The sequence below is a fragment of the Monodelphis domestica genome, chromosome 2 (genome assembly GCF_027887165.1).
Source record: "Monodelphis domestica isolate mMonDom1 chromosome 2, mMonDom1.pri, whole genome shotgun sequence".
Classification (NCBI taxonomy): Eukaryota; Metazoa; Chordata; class Mammalia; order Didelphimorphia; family Didelphidae; genus Monodelphis; species Monodelphis domestica.
The window spans coordinates 231,822,292-231,830,748 of record NC_077228.1 but is presented as its reverse complement, the minus strand read 5'-3'; the positions used below and the strand labels follow the sequence as shown (position 1 = coordinate 231,830,748).

Here is an 8,457-nt window from a genome sequence, read left to right as displayed (position 1 = left end):
CATAAGCCAATTCTTAAGTAAGCCATGCATCGGCTGTAGCCACATTTTTCTAAAGTCAATCACTAAGTTGCCTGTAACTTTTGCCCCTTTTCAGTAGATGACTGTCCTTACTGCTAAGGGACTTATTTTGTTGTAGATTCTCTTTTTCTTTCTTTTTGTTCAGGCTTTAACATTTTGGGGTGTGAATCTATCCAGTTCTTCAGTGTGTAAGGAAGACAAAAGGAAGCCTTTTTCCTGGGATTGAGGCTCTCTTTAAAAGTTTGGGAGAGGTCACAAGTAAGAAGGTAGTTGAAACAAAGCCTTGTGCCTAAGGCTAAGACTCTTTTTAAGAGTAAATTTGGGAGAGGTCACAAGTGATCTTCCCTTATCCCTCAGGCTAAAACTGCTAGGACCATGTGCTATCCTCTTTTGAGCAAAGCCCACTTAAATTTTTAAAACTAGAGAGGCTGAAAAGCAGGAAAATGGGCTTTAAGTTGTCTTACTATCTTTACTCTGGTGATCTAGCTGTTTTTGTTGTGAGAGATTGAAGCAAGGGCTCCTTTTCCCAGAGTTTCCTCACTGCTAATCAGCAAGGATCAGCTAATTAGATTTTTTTTTTCCCCCGGCCAAGAGTCACACAACTGGGAAGTATCTGAAATCAGATTTGAACCTAGGACCTTCCATCTCTAGGCCTGGCTCTCAATCCACTGAGCTACCCAGTTGCCCCTTAAGGATAAAAAGAAAAAACTGCTGTTTCCAATTTAACTTAAGGAGAAAAGAGAAGAGGAAAAAAAATTGTTTTATACTCACCTGTTCTAGCAGCTGTGTCTTTAAGCTGAGTTAACTGTTAAAAGGACTGACTGAGTGAGGAGGAAGTAGAGTAAGAGGCAAGAAAATTCAGGAAATTTTTGAGGGGACTCGTCACAACCTATGTGGTCAGCCATACTGTTATTGTTAAATTTAGGGGTTGGACAATGGGGGTTAAGTGACTTGCCCAGGGTCACACAGCTAGGAAGTGTCTGAGGCCAAATTTGAATCTAGGACCTCTTGTCTCTAGGCCTGGCTCTCAATCCATTGACTCACCCAGCTGCCCCCAGAAGGCATGATTTTCTTTTTTTTCTTTTTCTTTTTTTTAGTTCTTACTTATTTTTATTTAGCTTTAGAGTAATTGTTTCCCTAAAAGTGAGTCAAATACAACAATGTAGTCATTTTTCTCTTCTTTTTTACTGAATGAGCAAATCAATCACACACCAGTGTTGTAAATTTATGTGCAAAGGCATTGAAGTGCTTTACTACAAATTACAACCTAGAAACATGTTAACTGAACAATTAAAATTCATACAATCAGATTTAGGTATATAACAACACAAAGAAGGAACAGAATTACAGTACATTTACAACACAAGACAGATACATGGAATTCATTAGAAAATATTGTAATAAATAATTCATGAATTATAGTGCAATTGATTTATGCATAAATATAACTAATTGCCTAAAAATCAGTTTATATTAACAAAATCTGTCAAAATCAAGGCAGCCACAGAGTTTTACTAAATTACTGCGACAATGGAAATACTGCAATTAAAAAACAAATACAAGTATTTGTACTGTAAACAACTAAAAAAAATCAGTCTCACTAAAGTTAGTATACAATTTAATATAAAATTGTCATTAGCTACCAGAAATGGTTTAAACAACTTTACTGAGCAGTAGTTCTAAAAACAGAGGCACCGTTTTTTGTTTTTGTTTTTTCTTTTTTAATATAAAATACTTGAGAAACATTCAAATAAGTAGAAAGCACAGAGGGGTTGCTTTCACCTTCATTTAAAAGTCTGATGAAACTGGATTTTTCAGAAAATTGTCAATTAATAAGTAGTGACTGGTAACTGAATTATAAAGTAGTTCAAAAGTAAAACATAAAGAACATTTTAATGGAATATATGAGGGAGAAGGGGAACCCATAAATTTCCCTGCCTTTCCTTGTTTGTAAAATCAGAGGTTAGCCCAATAATTAGAAGCAAACACATTTTGCTTCTTTTAAAATGGTTATGGGTTGATCATTATCTATAGACTATCAAAAATATTTTAATATATTATTTCTGACCAAAAATAAATAATGCAAGTACTAAAATGCTGCAAATTAATTCTAATATTACCTTATAAAACTGCTGATCACTGTGAAGTCAATAGTAAAATGATCCCTGATTTTATAAATCCTGTCAATTTTTGGTCAGGTCATCTTTTAAATGATATAAAAAGTGTACTGCATCTCTTCCCTTTACTATAAACTTCTCAATCAATTTATTTAATGTAAATATAGTGTGAGGAATATAAAAAAGGTCAGCACAATATAAATATTAGGCAACGCATTCAAGTCCACAAAGTTTTGCAAGTAAAATTCTATATAAAAAGATCACAAAATTGAAATTTTTATTTTACTTTCAACTTGTTTTTGCAATGGGGTGGGGGGGAGGGATATAGTAAATAATCGATCATCATTCTGGCCCTCACAAAATATGGCTTAATTCTTTAAAAAGAAAGATGACCCTAATATCTGCTGTTTGTAAACTATTAGGTATAGCATTTCCTTTAAAAAAGTATGTGAGGATTCATATCCTATTACCTATCCAATAGGTAACAATAGTTGAAGAGGGTTCAATATAGACCTAAGACACCGAATAACCGACAACTTGATTGTGCCATTTGTTTTCTCATTTTTTCACTTTAAAATATATGAGCAGTTTTTAAGGTTAATGACTGACTACTCAAGTATTATCATACACGTGAGCATTAACTTTCACAAACACAAGGGTAAAAAACCCAAGTATTTGAGTCGGTAGATATATATATATTTTTAAGTCACTTAAAAGCCCTGCTTAATCTATTCAAAGAAGAAGGACATTAGCTCAGGACTGAAGTTATATAAGAAAATCTCTACCCTTTTCATGTAGGGATTTGCTTTTACAACACTACCTAAACTGCATATTCCTTTAAATTTGACATGGATACTTTTAAAAATCCTGCTCCATGAAGGTAACTGGTCTCTCCTAGTATCTAATAAAAGTTAAAATGTACTACCCAACTTCTACCTACCCAATTAATTAGAGGTTTTCATTAATGAAAGTTCAAAACAGCTTCAGTGTTTAGTATTTGCAATTCTATTCAAGACCCCAAACAAACTGCAAAATGAAGCATCGCCCACCAAAATGAGAATCTGTTATTCATTTTGATAAACTGAAAATGTTTTGAAATGTCACAGCAGCAAATACATTTAAAGTTACAGTGAAGTTTCAATAGCAGGAGTGTGACACAATCCTTAAATTAGATTTAAAAGTAGACACAACATCAACTAACCAGCACGTTTAAAACAAAAATTACCATTCTCCAACTTTTTCTCTGCACATTATAAACACGCTCTAAGTTGCATTCAACCTTTCTTCTCTAACCTTACAAGTTAGCTTGCTTTTTCAAACTAAAAAAGAAAATTAAGCCATTTTAATAATTAAATTATTATATGTCCTTTGTATTCCATCTTATAAGGATTCTAGAACTTCTTGGGGTTAACTATTCTTGCCAGTTCTTTTAAGCATATATTTTGTAAACCCCAATTTCTTGCTAAACCAACAGTAAATTATAATTGTTCTGTTTTGCCTATTAAAATATACATTAAAATTTTATATTAATGGATGCTTTTAATGTATTTTGTGTTCTACAGAATATAGTGTCGTATACTAATACTGTATGCATCCATTTTCCTTGTATGGATAGAAGTTTATTTTCTTTTTAAAAATTTTCCTTTGATTTACTTGAGGTGCTTACAATAACTGTAAATATTGTAATGTAAAATGTTTAAAAACCATTAATCATTTATTTCCATAATAAGATGGTTTAATTGAATGGCGGCGGGGGGGGGGGGCCTTCACCAATAAAAAATACTGCTTCACATGACATTTATTTGTTTTCCATAACATTTTATGCTATTGACTACTAAAGAAAACCTGAATTTTTTCACCTATTTCTACAAGGATTATATAGAAAACTATTAGAATTAAGTGAGGAACTCTAAGTAGATTGAGTTGACGTGTTTCTGTGCACTCTGCTTGAGCCCTTGCCCACAAGACTACTTTTGCACAAGTTTCTTTACTGTCTTTATATGAGTAACTATCATTGAAATCCCGAGGTTTGTTTTTAAAGATGCAGCTTTCCTGCTGGTAAGGCCTCTAAGTGGAGAAGTACAGTTTTTTGAGGTATGCCATGAAGTGTGCCTGCTTCATTTATGTCCAGTGCTCCAGACTGAATGTCTTTCAAAGCTAGCGAGAGCAAACCATGTGCAAACTCAGCACTTCTTTCCACGTAGTCCTCTCTGTCTCTGTGTATGTAGTCAGTCTCCCAGACATAGAATTTTCAGAAGCTGGATCACATGTTGAGGACCCTTCAGATCTTGGGCTGGTTTTCTTTGTAGAGACATCTCCCTTGTTGGGTATTTTGTTCTTGAGTTCGATTCACAGTGAGGTAGGTCTAGGGGGCCTTCCTGTTCTTCCTGAAGGGAGTTTTCTATTTGATTCATTTGGATACCTTTACATAGTCTACTTGGTCCAACTGAACCATTTCTATTCTCTTGAATTTTACCACTTTTTGAAATGTATTCAATTGCAAACTGACGTATCATCTTTTTTATTAATTCCTGAGCAACTAGGGGAATGTTAGGATCACAGTTCTGAGGAAGATCTTTCTTCATTTAGATCGTTTTCTGCTTGGCATTCAATCTTATCAGTGTTGGACTGGCCCTGAGATGTGACTGTGAAGAACCAAGAGTTGGTGGGTGTACAACCCTCCAAATAAACTGAGGTCTCTTCCTAGCCTTGGTCCATAAAGCCTTTCTAAAATACTTTCAAAACCTACACAGTGCATGAGGCGGTGGAGCTAAGAATTGAGTTCCCACCGGAATCTTCTCCTCTCTGAGATGCACCGAGGGCTCCGGCACTAAAGGCGGTGGCAGCAGCAGCAGTGGCCATTCTCCCTCTTCTCTTGTCCATCAAAGCATGATTTTCTTGAGTGAGTTTTTTGTACTTTCTTTTCCATTTGGCTAATTCTAAAGAGTTCTTTCCTCAGTGAATTTTGTACCTTTTTTTCCAAGTATGTGCCAGGCACCGTGCTTTACAATTTTTTTTTAACCCTTACCTTCCATCTTGGTATACAATACAATACTGTGTATTGGCTCCAAGGCAGAAGAGTGGTAAGGGCTAGGCAATGGGGGTCAAGTGACTTGCCCAGAGTTACACATACAGGAAATGTCTGAGGCCAGATTCTAACCTAGGGCCTCCCATCTCTAGGCCTGGCTCTCAATCCACTGAGCTACCCAGCTGCCCCCTAAGGAGCAGATTCTTAATTTATAAAAGTCTAATAACTAATAACAGGAGAAAAATATTCAGAGCATGAAGAGGATGTTCATTGGAGGAATAGGTGATTCAGTTGGTGAAGTTTTCTGGTTGATTATACTGCTGATCTGCTTTCTGAACACTTGAGGGAAGAACTCTAGCCCCTTTTGTTGTCCTGGCTAATTTTGCTGTTGTAGTGGTTGTTGTTTACTCGGGTGGTCAAGAACATTAAATTTCTTGCAAACACAGAATGGTATACTTGTTAGATCTTTGGGAAAGGAAAGACTTTAAAACCAAGCAGGAGCTAGAAAAAAAATCACAAAATGTAAAATCAATAATTTTGATTACATCAAATTAAAAAGTTTTTGTACAAATAAAACTAATGCATCCAAAATTAGAAGGGAAGCAACAAATTGTGAAACAATCTTCATTACAAAAACCTCTGACAAAGGTCTAATTACTCAAATTTATAAAGAGCTAAACCAGTTGTACAAAAAATCAAGCCATTCTCCAATTGATAAATTGGCAAGGGACATGAATAGGCAATTTTTAGTTAAAGAAATCAAAACTATTAATAAGCACATGAAAAAGTGTTCTAAATCTCTTATAATCAGAGAAATGCAAATCAAAACAACTCTGAGGTATCACCTCACACCTAGAAGATTGGCTAACAAGACAGCAAAGGAAAGTAATGAATGCTGGAGAGGATGTGGCAAAGTTGGGACATTAATTCATTGCTGGTGGAGTTGTGAATTGATCCAACCATTCTGGAGAGCAATTTGGAACTATGCCCAAAGGGTGCTAAAAGACTGTCTGCCCCTTGATTCAGCCATAGCACTGCTGGGTTTGTACCCCAAAGAGATAATAAGGAAAAAGACTTGTATAAGAATATTCATAGCTGCACTCTTTGTGGTGGCCAAAAATTGGAAAATGAGGGAATGACCTTCAATTGGGGAATGGCTGAACAAATTGTGGTATATGTTGGTGATGGAATACTATTGTGCTAAAAGGAATAATAAAGTGGAGGAATTCCATGGGGACTGGAACAACCTCCAGGAATTGATGCAGAGTGAGAGGAGCAGAACCAGGAAAGCATTGTACACAGAGACTGATACACTGTGGTACAAATGACTTCTCCATTAGTGGCAATGCAGTGACCCTGAACAACTTGGAGGAATCTACAAGAAAAAACACTATCCACATTCAGAGGAAATACTGGGGGAGTAAAAACACCGAAGAAAAACAACTGCTTGAATACATGGGTCGAAGGGATATGGTCGGGGATGTAGACTCTGAATGAATATCCTAGTGTAAACAACAACATGGAAATAGGTTCTGATCAAGGACACAAGTAATACCCAAAGAAATTGCACGTTGGTTGCGGGAAGAGTGGGTGGAGGGGAGGGAGGGAAATAATGTGATTATTGTAACCAAGGAATAATGTTCTAAATTGACTAAATAAACTAATTCAAATGGGGAAAAAAGAACATTAAATTTCCTGAATCAGTTTTGGACAGTTCCAATGCCTTAAGAGGAAAAAACTAGCCTAGCCTGCCTAATTTAGGGTCTTAAGATATTTTCTCCATACCTGCCTACCAGAAAGAGAAGATGCATACTTTATCTAGGAAGCTCTGAGGTTCGATTCTGGAATACTTTCCCAGGAGCAAGGGGAAAAAAAGGTCTGGATGGGTTTCCACAAGGTTGTAGAGTAGTGGCAAGAGATCTAATCTGGTTTCAGATCCTGCCCCAGGCACTAACTTTATGGCCTAGAAAAGTCACCACATTTTGGAGACTATTTCCTCCTTTATAAAATGAGATGGCTCTGAACCTGCTTAAAATTCTGTGCTAAACCAGCATTATCTAAAGTTGGGTATGTGAACCTAGTGGGTGAACAATATAGAGCATTAAAGTTCAGGAAGAAAATATTAGACTGTCTGTTTGTATGCTACTTTCTTTAAGAGAAGAAAAAAATTAAGCTTTACTAGTATTTAATTTACAAATTGATATTAGCACTGTCAATCAGAACAGATGAAGGATGCCCAAGTGTCACATATGGTATTTAAGATTTCCTGTGAGAACTTCACTATACAGAGGAGTTGTTTTCACTTTTGCTTTCCAGGTATTAGGATATGTTGCAGTGTACAGGTGCCCCGCTTAGTGGATTTACAGATTATATTAACTAGTTTTAAACTAACCCTCATAAAATGGGCAAATGGCTTTAAAAGATTCTTCCTATCCACTCTAGATTCATTCAAGTCTTGGCTAACATCCCACCATCTGCAAGAAGCCTATTCAGACCCCCTTTAATCTTACTGTCTCCCCTCTGGGATTATCTCTGATTTATATAGTATATATCTTGTTTGTATAGAGTTGTTTGGATGTTGTCTTGCCCATTAGTTTGTGATCTCCTTGAGGGCAAAGGCTGATTTTTACCTTTCTTTGCATTCCCAGAATTTAGCAAGATTCCTGGTATAAAGTAGATGCCTAATAAATGCTTGTTGCCTGAGTGACTACAAAGAAACCAAAGACTAGAGATGCCAGTATTAACAAATGAGAAAATGGAAGGCTTGATATTTCTGCTAGTACAAGCTCTTTGTCAGCCACAATATGAAGTAAAAAACAATTATTTAATCAGGTCTGACTAGTTAACCTCCCAAAATTAAAAAATTATCCAAAAGATTATTTGAAAATATAGGTTTACCTATAATATTACTACTATAGGGTTTTATCCCAAAGAGGTTTTTAAAAGGGGTGGGGGAGGAAGGAACTACTTATACAAAAATATTTATAGCAGCTCTTTTTGTGGTGGTAAAAAATTGGAAAATGAGGGGATGTCCATAAATTGGGGAATGGCTGAACAAATTGTGGTATTTGATGGTGATGGGACATAATGGGACAATAAGAAATAATGAGCAGAATGATTTTACAAAAAGCTGGAAAGACTTACATGAACTGATGCAGAATGAAATAAGCAGAACCAGGAGAACATTGTACACAGTAACAGCAATATTGTACAATGTTCAACTGTGAAAGACTTAGCCACTCTCGGCAATACAATGATCCAGGACAATTCTGAAAAACTTATAACAAAAAATGC

The 8,457-nt window shown here is 35.8% G+C and overlaps 1 pseudogene; it reads right to left on the bottom strand.

Moving 5' to 3' along the window:
- Positions 1 to 1,159: 1,159 nt before the first annotated feature.
- On the bottom strand, positions 1,160 to 6,781 carry LOC103102159 (ligand-dependent nuclear receptor corepressor-like protein; annotated as a pseudogene).
- Positions 6,782 to 8,457: the final 1,676 nt, after the last annotated feature.